General features: G+C 38.0%; 1 long non-coding RNA gene across 1 annotated transcript; it reads left to right on the top strand.

Annotated features, from left to right (window-relative positions):
- Positions 1–16,910: 16,910 nt before the first annotated feature.
- Positions 16,911–23,362, top strand: LOC121420968. The gene is made up of 3 exons (XR_005970911.1): positions 16,911–17,075; positions 20,084–20,232; positions 23,244–23,362. It is a non-coding gene; the product is annotated as an uncharacterized LOC121420968 (long non-coding RNA).
- Positions 23,363–23,905: the final 543 nt, after the last annotated feature.

Below are 23,905 nucleotides of genomic sequence, written 5' to 3'. Positions count from 1 at the left end.
GCAAGAATTGCATAGGAGTTTATTTCATTTTTCTTGATTTATTTTCAAATTGGCTAATAGAAGCGATAGATTTGGTATTCATTTTTCTGCTGGTTATACAGCACTTTGCCATTGACCGCGCCCTTCTGTCTTTATTGACATCTCCCTAGCCATAGTGAGGCCCCACGCCTTCCGAGCTTCCCGCCGCGTCGCCTTATGCAGTGTCAATCGTATGATGATGCGGCAGATTTGTAGCTAGCTCAAGATTTATGTAGCTAGCCTTAGATTACAAGTTTTGGGAAATTTTCACCATTTTTACTTATCTTACTTTTAAAGTATTTGTCTCCATTCTCTGGTAATTCTTTGACAATTTTGCTGCGATCCACACTCCTGAATTAGGATCTACCGCAAGCATTTTGATCATCATTTTGGTAGAATGATAAGGCTAAAATTCAATAACAGTATGTGGTTACAGTACTACAAGAGATTAGATCTAAGAGACAAATACTCTTGATAGACTTCAGTAGTATTGTTAACATGTGCATATTGCTCTAGTGTTTCGGTATTGCAGAGAAGTAGTAAAAGTTTGCAAGAAGTCACAATCACATGTATACAAATCAAGAAATCCAGTGTCACACTGACATATAGAAACTAATCAGTCAATCAATCCATCCGCACATATACACTGAAATTCACATCAAAGATCTCACTTCAGAGGCCATCTTCATTTATATTCAATTGTTTAATCTATAAGTTGCAATGTTTGAAAAAAAATGCAAATGAGTTGCACAGCATACTCATATACATATACTTGTATATATAAAGCACTATTACATTGCCACTTGGACGGAATATGTATCACAAGCAATATTGTTGCTGTTTTGCTGCTTTACTATCATTTTTCTCTGTCAAGACCAATCCCCTCCTCATACATAAAATTGAGAACAAGGAACTACATAGAAAGCTATTTGGCAACAAGTTCCCATTTGTCAACTTTTTTTTAAACGGAAAGCATAGTAGAACTTACAAATGAAATGTCTGTCCACATCCTCTATAGTACCAATTAGAGCAGTTGAATGCCGCGCATGTAGGCATGATTTTATTAATCTTTGAAGCCCCTCTCATGAATCTCTATTTTCTTCTGATGTCATCAGCTGAAATTCGTTGAAAGGTACCGCTTATTTTCGGAATATTCTTTGTTGATGAGGAACCCTACTGGGTTCCTCGTCTATTTCACATTCGGCAATAATAGTGAATAGTTCCAGCAGGAAACGTTCCGAATGGCTTTATTTGGTCTTCCCATCCACTTTCCTTTCATTATCCTACTCTTCTATGACCGCTGTTGTAACACATGTACATTGGCTATTAGTAGTGAATCTACACGTACCTACACGTACCTACACGTACCGTCTCCTATGATCTTGTGGTCCTTTCATTCTCTTTCCATTCATTGTCCCATTCCAACTTGTATATTCTTTCCTGACTGAAGTTGCTTCTACCAAGGAGATATCTCCTTGCTTCTAGCTAGTATATTTGGTAATGATTATGATCTTGGACAGGTCTACTCTAAACCCAAATGATGTGATCTTGAGTGAGTTAGATCTAAGGTTTTCAAAATTTTTTTACTCACTCCGTGACTTGTCCCCTCAAAAACTTCATCCACACGGTGGATGCACTTATCCTTTTCATGCCTTGAGTGGTGGCAGTGGAGTCAAGCATAATTCTCAAGATATCCATGGAGTATGACGCAGCAATATAGTTCAACCTTGTAATTAGATACTACTTCATTACATCAGCTATTAGCTCCAATACAAATGTATGGTGATCAGTGAAAACAATTCTATGGATTAGGTGTTAAGGTTTAACCACTTTTGTTAGGTGATTAGGTTTAACTACTATTGCACTTATTCTTCCTCTGATTTTTCTCCTGTGGAAGGTTTACGTCCTTTCTTATTCATCATCTCTGCTACCAGTGTAATGACCAACACTACCTGTCCTCATAGTACTTCATTACATCAGCTTTAGGCTCCAATCCAAGAATGTGGTGATCAGGGAAAACATTCTGTGATTCAGGTGATCAACTAATGTCACTTATTCTTCCTCTGATTTTTTTTCCTCCTGTGGAAGGTTTACTTCCTTTTCTTAATCATCATCTCTGCTACCATTGTTACGGCCAACACTACCTGTCCTCCTTTCCGACCTTAATTTTGAGCTAAAATAAGCTTGCTCTCAAAAGTCACAGACTGGGATGAATGATTGTGATCTTGCAGTGGTTTACTCTTGACCCAAACAATGTGATCTCAGGTTTTCCAAAGTATTTCACACACTCCGTGACTCGTCCCCTCGAAAATTTCAGCCACATGCTGGATGCACCTTCATGCACTTAGATGTATCCTTTCCATGCAGTGAGTGGTGGTTGTGGAGTCAAGCATAATTCTCAAGATATCCATGGAGTATGACGCAGCAATATAGTTCAAAGTTGTTATTAGATAGTACTTCTTTTTAAAATTATCTCATTATGAGTTCACTTGTTGTAGCACGATGTACACATATACACTGCATGTTCGCTACAGGTAGGTTCCCCACACAGTTTGCACTGGCTCCTGATCTTTGGGATCACTTTCTTCATCATTTTGTGTCCCTCCCCGTGCCTTTCTTCAAGACACATCCTGCATCTGCGGCGTGTTTCAACGATGGACTCCATCAGATCTGGCTGTGGTGGTTGCTGCTCTGGCATTCCCAGCATTCTGTGGATTTTTTGCGTGACAGAGGTAGGCAGTCCATTCAGTGATTGCTGCTGGATGAATGGCCTCGTCAGCTCTTCGGCCAGCGTAAAACCAAAGTCAAACGAGTCCACCTTTCTTGGGTCATTTCCTTGGTTGAGGGCTAGGATTGTTGACGCGTTTACCCTGCAGGTGTCGAGTAGGAAGGAAAGGGCAACAATGGTCCAGTGGTTCATCTTCGGCTTGCAGGTATAACTCATGGCACGCTGATCGACAATATCAGTTCCACCTTTAGTGTAGTCGTACAGCTTCAACGCTGCCGGCTTCTGCCGAGAAGCACAGTTTCCATCGTCTTTTGTCACCCCCAGGATTGGCTTTATTATTGTGACGAGGAGGACGTTCTTTGTGCCAGAGGATTTAGTGTTCACAACATAGGAGTGAAGAGTTATGTTCTTGTTTTCTTTCTGCCAGGCAACTTTGTATGAGTGCTCATCCCGCCCTTGAGTGCTTTTCATCTCCGCTGGGATGCCTTTCCTGTTGTTCTGAATGGTGCCCGTCACAGTGATACCCCTGTCAAAAAACCACTGAGTGAGGGGAAGCGACGTGTACAATCAATCGTCAGATTGCGACCTCGTAGCTGCCCATGCTGTTCCATTTCGGTCACCAAGTACTTTACAACTTCCTCTGGTCCAGTGATGTAGTGTCGTGTGGGTTCTCCCGTTGGTTTTCCAGAGTACACTGAAGTGCAAAATGTGTATGAGTACCTTACATCATTCAGGGATCGAAAAACCATGCCATACTTGGCAGGCTTGCTTCGATTGTACTGGCGAAAACCAATTCCGGTGCGCATGGGATAGAGGGTCTCATCCAAGGTGATGAAGTCATTAGGGGTGACTGCCTGGGCACAGTTCTTGTTATCATGTCGTGTAGCTCCGGAAGGCTGCAAACCAATCATTTTGCCACCTTGCTGGTCTCGTGTCTTCATCGTCAAACAAAAGTTTAGTCATCAGAAACTTGAAACGGTTTTAGCTCATTGTTGCTCCAAATATGGGATGACCCACACGCTCACCAAAGAGCCAGTTTACATGCAGAAGATTCTGGCCAAGCATTCCCCGGGCGTACAGCATTCCCATGATAGCACGTATTTCACATGCTGTAGTCTCATGGAGGTAAGTTATCTTGTCTGAATCGAGGATGTTAGGCGAGAGAGTTGCGCGAAACTTATTGATTTTCTTGTTGGTGTTGGTGATGACCAACTGGAGCATTTCGTCGGTAAAAAGGCATTCCCAAGCCTTTACGGGAGTGTCGGCATTCCTCGGAGGGCCATTCACACCAGGAACTCCTGCCAGGACATTTGCAATATTTTGGCGCCCTCACTGCTGTGGCGGTGCTGTTATCCACTGCACAGTTTTCTCTGGAGTGTTGCGTTTTGGCTTCTCTACCACAACTGTGTACTCTTCTGTTTGGTTGGGGAGATTCCAGGGGTCGTAATTGTCAGGGTCCAATGACGTATCAATACTCCTGACTGCTCTGTGGGCTCGTTTCTGACGTACAGGAGGCAAATCTTCCGGGTCTTGTTCAGGGGGTTCCAAAGGTTCAGAATGATCATCATCGGACTCAGACTCTGGGTCAATCATGCCCATTAGTTCATGCAAATCATCCCCTTCATCGCTCTCCGTCTCGAAATGCTGCAGCAGCTGCATTTCAAAGTCAAGTTGAGGCTGGGGGTCAGGCTCGGGCTCGAGCTCGGACTCAGGCTCGGGCTCAGGCTGAGGTTCCACATGCTTCCTCTGTGATGAAAATGGAAAAAAAAAAATGTTTATTCATTCAAAATTTACCTCCAAAATGCAAACAAATATTAGCAATGGGGAAAAATATATTATAATGGTGTCAAAATAGGAATATAACTTTGTTTCAGTATGTTATAAAATAACTGCACAATTACCATATTCACACATGTATATACTTGCATGTAAGTCAGAGTTTTATACGCTTCATGCATGATAAAAAAGTCAGTATAATAAAAAATCAGGCAAAATCAAAGTCATAAAAAGGGTGAAAGAAGAAAGAAAGAAATAAAGACACTCACCTTTGAAGTTCTCTTCCCTGAAACACCAGTAGATGTTGAAGCCGTGATTCGAAATACAATTATCAATCAACAATATTAAGATTTCTAAATGCTCCTGATATAAAGAAAAAGATGACTGTTGTCTATCAGCACTAACTGTATAATGAAGCAACACTAACTTTTGTTTCAGTGCACTGTCATAGGGAAGAGACAATGCAAGTTCACCTCCTGCACACAGCAATAAATTAGTAGAGGATGAGGGGATCCAACAAAGACTTGTAATCTAGGGTACAAATAAACACCACTAAACCAAAACTGTTTTCTCCTTACTGGAAAACTTTAGGACATTAGATATTGCATATTGCAAATTCTTTAGTATTCTAGATATATTTTGGGTTTGTGTAATATATAACTTATTCAATATCAATTATAGCATAATCAACTAAAGTGTGACATTACTTGTCTATTCAGTGTTTCCTGCACCCAAGAATATAGTTGTGCAAGCGATTCTGGTATTTTGCACTACTCTTTTTTTTTCTTTGATTTTAATTTCTTATGTATTTCTTTATTTTGCATTTCTTATGTATTTCTTTATTTTTTATGCAATGTTTTTCATTATTTTCATATCCTAGAACTGCTACTTGAATTCACAAGTGACATAATATAGAAAGAAACAAATAAAAATGTAGTTAGAAAACAATGTGTATAACATTCATTCAAATACCATACACTTTACACACAAACGAATACAAATTTCAATTTTTTACGTGACATGTGATACAAAAATGTTACGTAACTCTGCAACCGCGGCATGGGGGTATACAAATTTGGTATCAAAAGTTGCGCAAAACTCAAAGAGAAAAAAGTCATGAAATGGCTGCGCGAACGCTTCATGCGCAAAAAAGTTATCGCGATTTATGTACAGGGGTGGGGGAGCCTAAAAGGCTCCCCAGTCTTTTTAGGGTTAAGGGTTTCTCCTCTGCCCCCCATGACATCATGTTATGCATATTCAATACTAACGTTGCGACGTCACGAGATGCATATTCATTGTTGACTTGCAGGTGCGGTCCTTATGAGGCTACCTATTACTATTGATTTTTAAAAGTAGCCATTCTTGACAGGTGATTTCTGATTTTCTGTCCATGGATATTCATGAGATTAGGAAGCAACGGCATAGTTCAACCTTCCTTTATTACATCAGCTATTAGCTCCATACAGCTGCCATATTCTCTGCAATGTTGTCCTTGACATTGACCTATCGCCTATGTACAGTGGCAATCACTTCATCATCTGCTTTCCTTCTAGGTCCTCAAACATACCATTCTTTCCTATCTCAAGACCAGCCACCATCCATCGTCGTAGAGCTGCTTCATTCTCAGCAGCTTCCATGACCCTGATATTAGATTTCAGTGCTTCATTCTGCTGCTAGTAAATTTGGTCGTGGGAGAAGAACCAGTATTAAGACTTCTAATAATAATCTTTTTTTTTTCCTTTTAATTAACATCAGAAATAAATATCCTCAAAAAGAAATTTGCTCAGTTGATGATGAGCACGGCAACCACTGAGCTGTGCCAAATTGATGTTGCTCTACCCCTATAGGGGAAGTTCACCCTTGGGATAATGGTCTTAAAATTCCAGAATAAAATAATAAGTCATAGTTGTGAAGGTTTAAAAAAATCCATCAAAGATGAAAGTTGTTGGAATTTTAAGCTTTTGATTGAGATGTCATATAGTGTAAAAGCTGCTGCCACATAATTATGTTATGTAATATAAAATACTTAATTTCAATGTTAAAGGTTCAGTCACCAATGGCAACAGTCCTCTAAAACCAGTGACCAAAACCTGCCTGTATGCCTAAAATGCAGTGCCTAAACTTATTCAAAATTATTTTGCAATCAGTACTTTGTAGGTATGTTACAAAAAAAAAATAAAATTTACAATTGAAGATATTGGTTTATTTTATCATTTGAAGGTCAGCAAGACCTTTCATTTGTTTCCTCATTTGACCCAATAGCCTCAGTAATAAAAACGTTATGCCAATTTAAAGCTCACGAACGTCATCAATATAATTCTTATGTATTCCTTTGTTTTTAAAACAAAAGCTGTGATCAGAACTGTGACCAAATTGTGACCAAATTACCCTTTTGAGAAGAAAATTTAACATTTCTTTAGAATGAAGATTTTTGCATGAAATTTTCAGCAATGATAGATAAGTTTATGCTGAAACAGAAAAAATATATTTTAGCAAGGATAATGACATAGTTAATTAATCAATTAATTAACAAATTAATTAATATAAACATGATATCACTCATTAAATCTGTATAACTCTTAATTGCAACAAAGATCTCTGAGAAAGTTTACAGAAACATAATTATAATTTTTCTACAATTACACTGGATTGGAACTAAATTTCTACAATTAATTAATTAATTAGCCATCTGATTAATCAATCAATTAATTATGTCAAAATTTACAAATGTCTAAGCACTAATCGTATGCAATTTTTTTTTTTAGATTAGATATTAAAGAGTTTTTTAGGGGTTGATTAATTGATTAAATTAATGATAATTTACATAATAAAATCACATTTATTATGTAAAGTTCTGTCAAATGATTAGAATTGTGTTAGATCAACTACAGTATTTGGTCTTTTCCATGGTACGGTAATACAAAATGCTTTTTATATAATCAATTGTGAATTAACTTTTTTTCATTTCATGATATTTTCAAGTCATTGCATTTACTTTTAGGAAATGTAATAGCAAATACATGTACATGAATAACAAATAAATCAACAACCTGATTATTATATTAACCTGTCTGTTTATCATATTCTTATACCTTTCATGCAAAAATAAGGTCGCCATGAAGCAAGTCAGCAGCCAGCTGGAACATGGGGATGTCATAATCCTCGGCATCATCATCATAACTCTCAGCTTCTCCCCAATAGGCAACTGTGTGCACTTTATTGTTTTTTAGTTTTTCAATTTTTGCATTGTACACTTTCAACTCATGGTTTTCATACCAAGCATGGCAGGCTTTCTTCCCAACCACCTTTCCACCAATAATGTCTTGTAGGTCATCCACTTTGGAATAATCCAAGTTTGGATACTCTGTGCGGATACTGTCAAGATCAGTTTCTTTAAGTTTCCTTTCCAGCTTTTTCCTTTGTGTTCTGTACATTCAGCTTATCCTTCTCTCTTTTCATGATCGTTGACCTCAATTCTTTCTGTTCTTTCTTTCTTTTGTTACGGTGCGTTCTTCCCAACTTCACTGCTTTTCGCAGAATTTCTTCCCTCCTCTCTACCTGAAGCTCATCTAGATACTCAACTGTCCTGTTTTTGCAGGCACGCATGCGACAAGAAAGGAAACACACGGTGGCATTTGGGGACCTTTGCTTTGCAGAACTAAACATTCCCATGATTTCCTCTGCATCCATATTGTGGAGTCTCGCTGACGCAGCCTCCTCCTACAACTTGTCAGTGATGTCAAGTTCAAAATACTTGCTGTATTGTCGTTCCAGCACCCCGATGACAGCACTGATGCAACTTGACATCATTACTTTAAACTGGGATCTTCTGGAACCTCCTTCAATTTTGAAAAGGTTGAATCAGACTTTCCAACTTCAGCTCCAAAGAAGTCTGTGGTTGCTGTAAGGAGGTGCTCTGGATGTTGCCCAGCTTCCTTCAATGCTGCTACTACTTCATGCACGATGTTGATGGCCTCAATGTGGTTGACCTGATGATCACTATCTGTGTAGAAGTTAGTCTTTCAAGGACCTAATACTTGGAGTTCTACTTTAGCAGTCGCCGTCTTAAAGTCATGCAAAACTGCACTCCTTAAACCGCCACTGGATGTGCCACTACTGAGTAACTCTACGAAGTCATCATAGAATTCAATAAGTTTTCCACTGATATGGAACAGGATGTGGAGCCTGTTACCACGGTAACGTGGCAAAACACCCCGTGGGATTCCTTTGCTGTCCAGGAAGGAAACAACCCCTCGTGGATCTCCTTTTCCACATTTATATCTCATTTTGTTCATCTGAACTACAATGTTGCCAGCAACACAATCCTTGCCATACACCCATCCCCTGGATTCCTCACGTTGCTTTAAGGCAGACCGAACTGCTGTGGCAATGGTGTCAAGGGGGTGGAGATGGCAGTTAAGTTCTGGAAGTGTTTTCCCCCATTCACTGTTAACCTGGCGTATTGCTGCATGATTTGAAGCACATCTGTCTGTCAATGTGTTTGGTATATTTGCTACCATTGTATCCTTTGCTTCATTCAAATTTACATCATTGTTAAAATAGCAGTATGTGTCTGCCAAGTTGTCAACTGTGCTGCAGATGTGTGTAGCGTAGTCTTCTGCTGTTCCCCCAGCCAATACATCTACAGCGGCAGCGAGGCATTTATCTTTACTCGTGAAATGGATTCTATTAATATGAGTTTCCTCCTGAGTTGTTGCATCAAACCCCATGGTTAGGTTATTAGTATCCATGATCATCTCTGCCGTTTGGAGTTCAGCGATTGCCCCCAATTCTCTTGCCATCAGTTCTACAGTGTAACATTGAGGAACACTCTCCAGGTCCAGACCATTCCTTTTATGAAATTTCTCCAAAAGAATAGGAATGTTGGCCGTCGGCGTCTTATTCACAATACAGTCAAACACCTTCATCCGAGTATTTCCCGAGTAAGTTTTCTTGTCAAATTTAGCACTTATACTAGACTGTTCAGCTGCCTCTATATTTTCTTTCAAAACTAAATTTTGAGTTTCAAGATCTTTCACTTCATCTTGGCATCTTGCTAAAGAACTAACAACACTCTGATGCTTAAGAACACAAACATAGTTTTTTTTTCTTTTGTTTGCCTTCAGAAGTTCTCTGTGTGCTTTCTTGAGTTTATTTAACTTCATTCTGGTGGCCTCAAGTTCCATTGCCACAGCATTGTCATTCAGTTGATTTTGCAGCTCCTTGATCTTCTTATCCTTAAGGAGTATTTGTTTCTGTTTCCTTTTCAAGGACTGGTTGATCACACGTTTGGGTGTTTTCAATTTTGCTTTGAGAGCAGTGTGGTTAGCCAGAAGCTCTGCCCTTGATGATGACATGAAGAGCAATCTTTTTTAAGGTTCTGTTTTCTAGATGTTAATACCTTTGAGCTGCTTCTTGTTGATATTGATGATTTATTTGATGATACAGATGCTGATGGAGTTGAACTTGTTGAAGGTGGATTGTCCATAATTTCTGTTTCTGTTGATGTTGAAAGAGCACTGTCTTTCATGTCGGTTGATGTTGAAGGAGAGTTGTGGTCTTGTGGAACTTGAGCAGCAGGTGATGGAGTGTGTTTGTTGCTTGTGTTCTTCTGTGGTAGGATGAACGATTCGTTACATATTGCTGAAAAGACTTGAAATTCCTTGGGATTGGTAAGTTTTTTGTATTTCTCAAGAGTTCTGTTGCAAAGACCCTGCACCCTTGAAATGGAAATATCACTGGAATATCCATCCACATCAGACAGCAGATATTGTGCTGACAAACGTCTCTCAGTTTCTGAGCGATTTTTGCATGACAGAATGTACAAATTAAGGACATGTCCATTACGCAAGTCTTCCTTTGAAGGTGGCAAAGTGGAGAATTCAGCTTCCAGGTGAGCCCTCGCTATTCCTTGCTTGGTATTTATACTCAGCTGACGTTTCTTCTTCGGAGGCATCTTCATAAATTAATGATTTTTTTTAGCTCTTTTGAACTCTCAATTTTAAACTCTGATTGAGAGAAAAAATCATTTACACTGCACTATTGTATTTCTTGTTTGTTTGTTTGTTTGGGGAAGGGATGTAGATCAACAAATATTTTGATCCCTGCTTTCAGTAGGCTAAGGTTTATCAGATACAACAGACATCCACTACCCCCCCCCTCCAAAAAAAAAGATTGTTTTCTCTTTTTTTTTGTTTTGTTGAATGATACAATATTTTTTTTGTAAATGTTTTGATCGATTGTAATTATTTGATTTGTTAATCAAAACATATTTAAAAAAGAAGAAAAGAATAAAATATTTCGTAAATGCTTTGATTGATTGTAATTGTGTGATTTGTTTTGATTTGTTCAATAAAAACATATAAAAAAGAAGAAAAATATATATTGAGTTTCTGCATTTTTATTAATCTTTATTTAACTGGTGTTTGTATGTGTGTGTGTGTTTTTTAATGGGGGTGGGATAAAAAAAAAACCCAAAAAATGACAACCCCCCCAAACAAAAGGTAATCACTATCAAATCGTTCTCATTTGTTGAAAAAAAAATGACAATTAAGCAAAAGAAAAAAGTGTTCACTATTTATCGATTATGTCATTATGTTCAAGGGAAATTTTGAAAAAAAAAATTAGGCTGGGCCCCTCATTAAACTTGGGGAAGGGGGAGGCACGGGCTGGATGCCCCCCCCCCCCCCTGAATCTGCCCCTGAACTCCGAAAGTAAAAAATATAATCAGATCTGAAAAAAAAAATAGATTCAATCACGGCACGTTCATTCTAAAATCATTGCAACACACTAGTCTAATACATGTATATTACAGCATGTAATTCAGATTCATATGCCACAGACCATCACAACATTCAATCAAAATCCACCTTCATCTTTTCTATTTCAATTCATATCAATTCGGTAAGTGAAATTTATTTCAGAATACTAATTATAAAATTAATATTTTCCACTTTTGTTTCGGGAGAACAAATATTTTTATGAAAATATTTACTTTGAAATCGGGTATAACTATCATTTTCAGTCAGTCACAACACAATACACTACAGTGCCATAAGGCAAGGAAGATGGCCAGTTGCAGCGGCAGATTCGGACCAACATCTCACTTTTCGCAACCAAAAAAATACATTTTGCATCAATAGATTTAGCTAAAATGTCACACAACACAAGAAAAGATGTTTAAAAAAAATCATATTACATACCTTTTTTGTTCCTCCCTATATGGTATCCAGTGGTAAAATTACTTCAAATCCGACTTCTCTGTAAAGTTTGCAATAAAATCTGGCTCTCCAATGCAAAGCTTAGCATGTTGCATATGAAACCAAAGATCGTTACTTCATCTCCCCTCTCAAAAAACGAAGAAAAGTTGATCAGCCAATCAGAAGCCCACATTTTCTGGGGATTCCTCATATACAGCCTTACAATCCCTGCACAGTGGTGCGGCAGGATTAGCTGCAGCGCGAGCGCACGTATTGCAACATACCTATACTTTGTGTTCTTGCAATGCACTTCCTATGTCCATTTGAAATTGCTAAACCAATAAAGGTTGGTTGACAATGGTTTTGATTGTAAATTGTTCACTGTCTGACTTTGTTTATCATTTGTACAGTGTTTTAATAAATAAAATAAAAAGATCACAAATCCTTTTGTATACGTTTATATTATAATGTGCAGTGTGTGTAAAGGACTTGAATGGCAGATATCTTGCAGAGGGATGTGTTTATAAGTTTAACCCTAAAATAGACTGGGATATTTCGACGCCTAAGAAGACGGGTGGGGGGGGGGCTGATTCAGCCACCCCCCTTATTATCTCGGCCGTCGATCGCGCGATCGCGACGAAAAATTGGCACACGCGTTACCCATGGCATTATCTACAAAACTATAACATCAAATTCTGCAAAAAATCTCATGTCTCATTAATTATGCTAATTTTATGCGTAAATTCATAAGTTTGCTCTAATTAATAAAATAATGCCCCTGAAATGCTAATTTTTGTTTCACATAGGCCTACTCTAGATAGGCATTTGATCAAATTGATTTAAAAAAAAATCAAAATCATATTTATTTTCTTATGTATTCTATTGTTTTCTATTAAAATTTCTTTATTTTTTGACTTTTTGTTTTTATTGTTTTTTCAATTGAAATTGTCGGGGACTTTATTTTGACCATAAACAAAATAAAATTAATTGATTTTTAGCAGTAAAAGGAAAAATAATGATACATTTATGAATTTTGGCCAAGAACACTATTTGCATTGGATTTGTACACAAATTCACGTTTTTGAGTAATTTTGGGTCTGCATGCACTTACGATATGTTGCGTAATTTTGGAACCGCATACCCGGGGGTCACAATTGTCTCAATAGTTGCGCGAGACTTGAAAGTAAAAAGTCAGCGAGCGACGCGGTCAAAAAAGTTTTGCGCGGCAGATTTATCGCGAAAAATGTCGAGGGGGGGGGGGGGCGGGCTGAATCAGCCCCCAGTCTTTTTAGGGTTAATCATTTTCATTTACAAATTCGGGGTGTTGTACATAGTAAAGTGGCAAATACAACTTGTTGTACATCATTTGCAACTATTGATTTGTATTGGATATGCTGTAACCTCTACACCTCTGCACCCTTGCAACCTCCCTCGAAGGCACCCCTTCTGCTTTCAGATGCAGATTTTTTTTATACTTTTTGTACAAAGTCTATGGGAGATGAAATTCACAAAAGGGTATTTCTTCGTTCTATAACTGGGCTGCTTAATTAATTCAAGGTTTAATTTAGTTGTTAAATGGTCTGTATAGTAATTTCCATTGAAAAAAATGAGAAGAAAAGAAAACAAAACAAAGAAATACATAAGAAAAATGGCTCTCACAATTTTTCTTTGTAAAAAACCTAAATTACAAAGATGAGATCTGCAAAAAAAGAAAAGTTGAAGTGAAATCGAGTGTTAAATGTGCAAATAATGTTTTCATGAACACATTTGCATATTTGTTTCATTATAGTAAATACAAAATAATTACGAATATTCTTAAACATTCAATTTCCTTTTTAATCTAAATTGTTGGCCGAAGATCTAAAAAGGAAACGAACAAGAGTAAATGTTAGACGTGATTGTGCTGCGTATACTTAATTGAACGCGATAACGAAACTTGGATAGGAAGCTTTTCTGAGTTCTGAAAGAAGGCTCATAACTCAGTGTTTAATAGAAAATATTGCATGAAATTCAGGCCAGTTGTATGGAAAAAGAATCCGAATTAAAAAAATATATATAATAGGATTTAGCAATTTTCACGTCATACTCAATGAAACTGCATTTACCTTTTTTTCACGGACACGCTATAGCGTACAATGCTTGGTGTGGTTGTCCTCTCTAAACACCGGCGGTGTAGTTTGAACATTACTGTTTTTGAAATGAGCACACAAACAAATAATTCTTGTTGTGGCCATATGCTCATTATTGACAACACTTCAAATCTGAAGAACAGAAATCGGATGTAAACAATTTCCTAGATCATTGTGAAAACCAATTCAGTTAAGGCTATTAACAGTGCAGTGCACCCGACGTTCAAAAGTTCATAGCGAAATGATATACTAGTACTACCAGTGGTGTTTAAAACCAAAGCAAAGAGTCGTTGTAATTATTCAGTTTTCCCTATACTAAGAATTGCGATTAAGTAATTGCAGTAGATACAGTAGAGCGATGCATAGATGATATTCCAACAAGTAAAGTCCAAGAGCAATCGATATACACTGCATTTCAAAACAAGTTACACTTTGAAAAAGCTCTGGGAATTAAAGATTATACAACATATGGGTAAACTTTTCACATATAATCTAGGGTTTGGGTCTCATCTATCCAATGAAAGTAAAAGTTTCGACAGAATGTTACACTTGAGTAAGAACTGTTCATTTTTGTAAAGCAAGCATAATTCTGTTTGCGCAGAAATGCTCGTTCACGCTGTGTCAAGGGGAATGGGCCAAAACAAACTTACCCTGCGATACATTTTTCCTACATTTCCCTTGCACTTTTAGGCAATTAAGATAAAACAGATACATTCAAGCATTCTGTAACAATTTTGCCACCCAATTTGAAATTTCAACACTTAGTAAGCACAACTTTTACCCTTTTGTGCCAGCAGGATCTGAGGACATGACTGACTCTGAACAAAAGTTTCCATCAGACATGTCCAGCATTTTTTTCACTAAGTTTTTATCATGTCAAGTGGGTTTACGTTTCATTTTTTAATTTGGTGCTTGTTTCTCCATACTTTTCTCAAGCTTGACAATGATAAACAAAATGAAAATCAAGCTTAAGCCATTTCATATAAATCACAGCTCAGTGTAAAGCAAATATCGTCTTGATGGCCTCTGCGTGTGGGGGAGTGGGGTGGGGGCAATGCACTCTTCGAAGTGTTTTGGGCAAGGAAACAAGTTATAACGGTAAAGATATCTTCAAATCAATTTTACAAGCTAAATTCCACGTGTTCTTCATGTTTAAATGACAAGTCCAACCCAACATAAACTTGATTTGAATAAAAAGAGAAAAATTCAACAGGCATAACACTGAAAATTTCATCAAAATCGGATGTAAAATAAGAAAGTTATGACATTTCAAAGTTTCGCTTCATTTCACAAAAACAGTTATATGAACAAGCCAGCTACATCCAAATGAGAGAGTCGATGATGTCATTAATCACTGTTTCTTTTGTTTTTTATTGTTTGAAATATGAAATATTTTGATTTTCTCGTCATTGTCATGTGAAATGAAGTTTCATTCCTCCCTGAACACGTGGAATTCCATTATTTTAACATTTTGTGCTTCTGGCAAGATGGTCCTACTCGTCAAATTCGTAATGATTTAAATATTGTATAATTCAAACAATAAAAGCAAAAGAAATACTGAGTGAGTGACATCATCGACTCTCTCATTTGGATGTAGTGATACGCACCGTATATTATGACGGCTATTAAACGGATAATCATAAAGAAACCTTGCGGGTAAAAGGGGTGGAGGTGAACGACAGCTCCTATAAAGAAGATTTTGAACATTTTTTCACGAGATGCACACCCTTACATCCCTTCTATTTCTCAGCTGTTAGCGATGTATATAGCTTTTCCCCGCACCTTATATTTCCTACCTCTTTTCGCTGTTCAGCTTTGGTGGATCTGTGTTGCGAGGATATCCAAGCACAAGATGCGGATAGGATATAGCGGACGTTTAACGCCCGTGGGGTGGGGGGAGTCAAATAACAGGTCTATCACAGTTGTATGAAAAAAAGAAGCATAATTCCGATTATCAAAAATGTACACAAATGGATTTAGTAATTTTCACATGATACTCAATTAAAGTGCCATTAATTTTTTACGCACACGCTGTAGTGTACAATGATAGGTGTCTTTGCCATCTTTAAACACCGGCGGTGTAGTTTTAACGTTACTGCGTTTTAAAGAGCACACAAACAATTCTTGGTACGGCCATATGCTCATTATTGAAAACACTTCAAATCTGAAGAACGGAAATCGGATGTAAACAATTTCCTAGATTATTGTGAAAACCAATTCAGTTAAAGCCATTTATATTAACAGCACAATGCACCCGGAATTCAAAGGTTATGGTCTTACACCTTCTTCGAGATTATCTGATGAAATTTGAAGTGACTTTCGCAGACATGGTGGAACACACATTATGATTCACTATCGCAGTCATGCCAAAATAGATCACGGACATTTTTAAACTTTTATCTAATTATGCCGCTTTCAAAGTATAAACTTCTTTGCCTAGCTACAACAGCCCAAAACACATTTCCTCCAATCACGTTTATAAGGCGGCATATTTTATCTACTGTCATTCTTATAGTTTTATCCTTTGTTATCGCTCACTTTGTAAATATTTTATTTTGTCAATTCTATGTCGATTCTTCAGCAATTACTTATCTACATGTATATATATATATACAAGTATACATATATATATTGCAATTTGTTATACAGTTAGAGTAATAGTTTGGTGTATTGTAATATCCTATCATTAATTTCCAATTTTTACATAAATTGCAATATTTTTTCTTGGAGTAGGCATACACATGATACTAGGACATAAGCGATTATAACACAAACTTTGAAATCATGCATGCGATATTATTATTATACTATACAGCACATAATAAATTCAAGTTTTAAAAATGTACTGAGTGCGCAAAGTTGATACAACAACTGTAAAAATATAGATCGACTCTTTTGGGGGCTTGACAAAGAATTTTTTGCCCCCCCCCCCTATTTTGGCTTCCGCCGCCAATGAACCCACTGGTTGTTTATTACACTCTTTGCGCACACACAAAATGTAACATACGGCCTCTCCGCAACGCTGAGTTAATTTCTGAATAGCCAATCAGCGTGCGACCGCCCATACAGATAAGTGTTTGCGGACCCGACCTCTATTTCTTATAAATACCATGTAAAGTTTTGTGTCACCTAACTTCGAAGCTGCGAGTTGAGGACCAATCGAGGTTACCGTTCACATTTCTTCGCAGACAGTTGACTCTACATTCTAGTTTGCAACTATTTTGGGTAAGTATTTATTCTTCCTTCAGGCTTGCACTGCTTCCTTTATTCCTGAAGAGCATTGCAGTATTGTAGACAAGCTGGTGCAATACACCAGAAGCGGCCGCACAGAAACAACGTTAGCGCTAACAGAGCGTTAACAGTTACGATGATACTAACTTTGCCGCAAAGAAACATATTTGCGACTTTTCTCAAACCTCAGGGACGAGACATCAGGGTTCCGTAACACAAAATTCAACGATCAAGCGTTCACTCGATTTTTGCGATTAATTGTACAATATATCCAATGCAATCAATTGTAAAAAAAACTGTTCTACAATCATTGCTAAGGTTTGTGTTACGGGCTGCATTTCGTGTGCAAAATTCTTTCATGCGACACCATCTCATTTGCCCATTGCGAGAGCTTTCACGTACGTGCGACTCCTCATCGAGTAAGCCAAAGACTCCAGCCGTGCCGCTGGGCTGGAGATTCCATTAGAAACCATAGGCGTACATGGTTTCTTATAACATGGATAATTTTTTTTTTCTTACAGATCGAGTCATTTGAAGTGAGGAAAAACTTACTGAATTAAGGCTTAGTAATATATCGTTACAGTCCATCGAATCGATATTGAATCTAACGTGGAGTATTGGTGGATCGCTGGCAATTACATCCGTTGGTCACACTCACCTCTCAAGCTTAACTATTCCACATGTAAAGGACATTTGTCCGTATGCATGTTGGGCATTATGTTTGATTTTCCGTCCAAAATGGGGGATTGGATTTCAAATTCCCGGCGGATTGCCTTGCCTTAGGAGGAACCAAACGCTAGCAGGGCGGGGCGCCTTTTGAATTGATTTTTTTATTGTAGAGAGCTGTAAAGGGGGGTCATCAAAGCGGCACGTCCACGTGCCACCAATTATACATGTGAGTGTCCCCCCCCTGCGCGCTGGTATGCACTCGTCAATTGAAATGGCACCCACCCCGGTGGCTTCTCGGGGAGGAACCACATGTGGCTCTGGAACTCTTCCTAAATCAGATATGTTAACATAGTATTTTGCACACGAACCGCATATTGAATGTTTCCGTTGCGGATGCAAAAGGTAAATGAATTCTCATTTTACACAGTTCGCATTGCGGGACACTCTTTTACGACGGGCCTAAAAATCTCTGCCAAAATCAAGTACCGTCGTAAAACTAGGTTCACTTTGTCCAGCGAAAATTCGCTAGTTTTAGCCGAAATCGCTAACATTGCAAAGGCGTACAGAAGTACATGTATAAGTGCCGCAAATGATTCGACTACTCCCTAACAGTGTTAAGGGCATTGATAGCGTACATGTTAGTGATTTTATTTTCTTGCCGGGTCTATATCGAGTAGTCAACTAGGGCCCCGAAACCTCTTCTTTGGCTAATCCGGCGCCATTTGGATCAAATAGGGGTATTCATATCTACCGAAGATGGTTCGTCTGTGTTGGCTCCCAATATGGACAAGGGCGTAACAGGTGGCGGTGGAAGGGGGGGGGGGGGGGTTAAAGCCAAAAATTTCCGGGTCTTGTCATGGTATGAACAGGATGTTTTTATGATTGTTACCCGAGCATTAAGGCGAAGCTCAATGCGTGATAAGTACAAAGAGGTGGGGGGGGGGGGGGCGGCGTGCAGCATGGCGCGCGGAGCAAAAAAACAAAACAAAACACACTTTTCATGAGAACTTTGAGATCTATTTTGACATGGTATTCAGGAAAAAATGTCTTTATCTTCATTACCTTTTCTTTCATCTTTTCCTTTTTGATTTCGGTTGTATAACTTTTGGGGACCAGTGCTATGAGGATCGGGTTCGGCGCAATAGGCGCCAGGATTTTTAAGCTATAGGGAGGTAAAACAGTATGGGGGGGCAACACACACAGTTTGAATTTTTCTCTAAATCGAGCGAGAAGCCGCGCGAGTTAATCTTTTAATGTACACCCCACTAACTTGAAAAGAGACATGTAATGAAAAGTTAAAATCTTATGAATTGAAATAGTATTATAGTACTTGCTTGTTCCTACATTTTATACCGTTGTGTTAATGTTTTTGTTCTTTTAATAAGCTTAACTTGTATCTCTTCAGCAGTTGGTAGTTTGTGATTCCTACCTCCTACATTTATGCTATATCAAGAATTCGATAAGTAAAATTATATAATTTAATAGTTGTTATTTTCTGCTGTCTCTTCTAATCAAACATCGATATCCTTCCATTGTAAGTGGTTAAGAATCGGGGAATCTAATAAATTGCTACAATTAAGCTCTGTACCGCAGATGGAGTACACTGAAATTCTCTTAACTTATTATCCAATGTGCAGAATATTGCACGTCAAAACACCTTTTCAATTTATTCCCAAACATGTCATATAATGATTGCTACTCTAACTCTCCTTTCTCCCACCATAAGGCATATCTTAACAAGTATAACTGTTACAATGATTCCTACAACCTGCTAAGTCTACACATATTTTCTCGCGGGCCCGTCGTGGTCTAGTGGTTGTGACTCTCGTCTTTAATCCAGAGTGCTCGAATCCTAACCATGGTCTGTCCTTCAGTAAGAAGTGCCACAGTGCTGCACTCGACCAACTTGAAGTGAATGTGTACTGTACCCGCCAAGATTATCTCCTTAAGTGCACTGCGCGTCGGTATGGTAGCTCGAGCTACAGCTGGGGTAGTTATAGCCAGGGATTTGTACATGCAGGCCTATCCTCGGGCAAAAAGCGCTATATAAATCCATTTATTGTTGTTGTTATTATCACTATTATTGTTATAATTATTTGTATTTACTACGGAATGGGAACATACTTTTTTATTTGTACTCTTTGGAATCTGAAGGCCGAATGAAAGTGTAAGCTGGGCATCAACCGGAGGGGGGGGGGATATCGAATGCTGATTTGCCAGCGACACATCACCGTATTCCACGCTACTTTCAATTTTTGCCTAACCCTAATCAGATGTTTACTTACCCACTTTGTAACAATTAATATGAAAATAACTTTCCTTTGTTTTTACAGATATCATTCCATCGTCGTTTGACCTTAGTAATTAATCATGACTTCCAAGATGCTGCTGCTAATCTTTACTGTTGTCCTGGTAACTGCCATCGCAACTGCAGAAAATCTCAAAGAAGATGACATTAATGAGAATGTTTATGTGGATCTCGGTGAGTAATTGTGTACATGATAGTCTGATGTGAAATAGAACCATGAAATAGGCATATTATGATTAGATATTGTTAATGTTTACAAAGCCCTTTTTATATCTTGATCAAGTGGATTACCGGGGATAACGGCCTGGAGTGGATTTCTTTTCGTGTATAAAAGGTGACCAATTTAACATTCTTAGGAAAAGAAAAAAAATACGAATATACTACCTTTTTTTAATAAGTGTCCAGTCAATGAATTTATACGTCTTCATTGCAGACAACCATTCAACATTTGCAATTTATTTTGACGACCATCTTCAACTTTTTATGGATTTTTTTAACCAAGATACCATGGATATTGTCTGTATACATTACTCGATATCGCTCTAATTTTTATGAGACCAGTGTGCCTGTGACAAGAGATTAGCTAATCTCTTCTCACAGGCACACTACCAAAATTGCTTCTTGGACTTTACCTGTTGGAATATCATCTTTGCCTTCCTCTACCATGTCTACTGCAACTGCTTAATCGCAATTCCCAAGCTAGGGACAACTGAATATTTAAAACGACTCTTTGCTTTGATTGTAAAAACTCAGACACCAATAATAATACAATATTTCGCTATGAACTTTTGACTTGGGTGCATTGTTTTGTATTTATTAAAAACATGGATGTTTAACTGAATTGGTCTTTACAATAATATAGGACTTTGTTTACTACCAATTTCTGTTCTTCAGATTTGAAGTGTTGTCAAATAATGAGCATTCAGCCACAAAAGGAATTGCTTGTTTTTGTGCTCTTTAAAGAAACAGTAATGTTAGATATACACCGCCGGTGTTAAAAGAGGACGACCGCACGAAGTATTGTACACTACAGTGTGTCCGACAAACAATTTAATGGCACTTTACTTGAGTATAATGTGAACAACTACTAAATCCTATCGTACATGATTTTTTTATAATCGTAAATTGGCATTTTTTTCTCATAAAATTGGCTTGAATCTCATGCGATTTCGTGTTGAATGCTGATATTTTGCATTGATTGCTGATATTATTGACAAACAGAAAGATACCAATGATATCAGATGTTGGCATGATATCAGAGGTCAAGAAAATGTGTTGCTGCCGGGTCATATCCTGTACGGAAGGCCCAGAGGACCCCATTTTTGTCGGCCATCTTGAAATTTTCATGAAAATCAATTATTTTCATATGTTTGCACAAAAGATATTAAATAAATACGCCTTTCACATTGATTTAGACAGTAGAAATCGATTGCGAGTGTTTTCAGGACAGTCCTTTCAATATTTTTTGAAAAATATAAGAATTTATGCCAAAATTTTCATGTTTTAGGCAAAAATCTGGATGTGCATTGATATTTTTCTGTTTGCCAATAATATAAGCAATCAATGCAAAATATCAGCATTCAACACGAAAGATAATATATTTACGAGAACAGTGATATATTCTTCATGACAGTATTAATGTCTTAACTTGCTTAGATATAGGGAAAATACCTCCAAATGCATTCCCCGATATTGACATAAGATGGCACCAAAAGCAACCTCCGTCACTAGTCACACTAGTGATACCGAATTCAATACACTCGCTAGCTTGCCTTTCAAAAGAGTGGAATAGACCCAATCGGTCTCGCCTCGCCTTTGTTGGTGTGACTAGTACGCGTTAATGCATGTAATGAGTGTCGCGATAGAAAAGTGTATGTTACATATATGGCTATGAGTACAAAAGGCGTTTTTCTGTACATATTTAGGCAACTTTTATGTTAATGAAACCTCTTGGAAAAGTTAGGGAAGAATTGCTTTGCATGTCGCAAGTGTTAATCGTCAATCAATATCACAGTTGTGCTGCAGGCATTTTTAAGAAGCCAGCTTGTATGTGCTTCATTTCAATAAAATCTTGAAATTCAAATCGCAGAATATACCCCCTCTGTTATTTTGAGTATTTTGTTTATTTCCTCTTTTCACTGGGTCAGACGCATAAGAACAAACCAAAAAGTATTGGGTAATTGTGTGCTTCATTTCAATAAAATCTTCAAACTCAAATCGCAAAATGTACCCCCTCTGTTGTTTAGAATAATTTCCTCTATTCATTGGGTCAGATGTATAAAAAGTAGCAATTGATGGCAAGCGATTGCCTTAGGGACAAGCTATTGCTAGCCAACCAAAATATCATGTCTCAGCAATTGCTTTATTTCATCTGCACAGGGGCGGAAATGTTTCCCAAAAGGTAGGGGGGACAAGGGTCTGGAAAATCTCGTCCCAAAACGCACGTTTTATTCCCATTTTCAGTGATATATTTCTTAGCATCACCAAAGACCCAAAATAGTAGGGGGGACATTTGATATTGTGTCCCCCTACTATTTCGAGTAGGGGGGGGGGGCACGACCCCTGTCCCCCCTGGGATTTCCGCCCATGCATCTGCATAACCCTTGGCTCGTGCTTGAAACCCTTTTTTGCCTTCAGAATTAGTAGCGTTTTTAATAATAACGGCGTCACGCTGGTGCGAACACTACTCACAGAAAAGGCAGGACTCGACGGCAAAGGTGTGGCATTACAAGTTATCGTTTCTTTCATGAAACTTCTTTTCTTTAGATGTGGTGTGAAAATATCTTGTTTCTTTTTATTTATGTATTTGACATTCAGTTTGCAGATTCTAGAATGAAGAAAACATGTTCATGTAGACTGCACCATGGGGTTATCTCTCTGGTGTATAAAAAAATGCGAAAACCCCGATGAAGCAAATTCCCATTACTGTTGTTTTTAGAGATGCTCATAACTTTTTATTGGATAATCACACACCCAAAGGAATGCGTGTAAAATCAAGGAGCTAAGTAAAATTGTGCAGTGTAACGTCAGTTACCGTGCAAATGCCCCATATAGGTTTTAAATATAACAATAGAAAGTACTAAAATATTTTCAGGCAGGATATTTACTCTCTCATAGTAACAACATATTTGTTAGTCTATGTGCATACTTCTACTTATATCAATGTTGATTCTTAACTTTTTCAGGAGGAAGAGGGAGGACAGGGAAATCAGTTTCCGAACAAAGAAAGGATCAGCATGAAATTTCGGAAGATGGCGACGTACTCCAAAATGGAATTTCGGAAGATGGCGAGGCTCCGTTACTCATTGGTCAACATCCGGAGATCTCGGAAGATGGAAGTGAGCAAAACAATATCATGTCTCAGCAACCCGGGGGGGGGGGGGGACTTCCATTCACGAGTGGATACCATGCGCGACCATGGGGTCTCGAAAAGCACCCTAAACACGTAATTTCCATATTCTGAAAATGCACCACTTAACAAGTATTGGCGTGTGAACCTACCCTTAACAAGTATTGAAAAAAAACCGTTCTCTTGGCAAATATTCCCTGAAATGAACCCCTAAACAAGTACAGGAATGTTTTATTGTTACGGGTCCTTCGGCCGTCGGCTTTAACTTATTTGGTTTAGTACGACCCCACTTTCTACACCTCGCGCAAATCGGACTCTAAACACGAAGTGTTGGGGCAAAAAAGGATATCCTTTATAAAACATTTTAATTTTGTTTTATCACACCCGCAAATTCGACCCTAAACACGTAGTTTCCTAGCAAAATAGATACCTTTTTCTCATTATTTTTGTGTTTTTGGCACCCTTATCACGTTACGTACGTAACATGCCCTATCGTGA

Source organism: Lytechinus variegatus, chromosome 9 (assembly GCF_018143015.1).
Source record: "Lytechinus variegatus isolate NC3 chromosome 9, Lvar_3.0, whole genome shotgun sequence".
In the NCBI taxonomy this organism is placed as follows: Eukaryota; Metazoa; Echinodermata; class Echinoidea; order Temnopleuroida; family Toxopneustidae; genus Lytechinus; species Lytechinus variegatus.
This window is presented reverse-complemented; position numbering and strand designations above follow the sequence as displayed.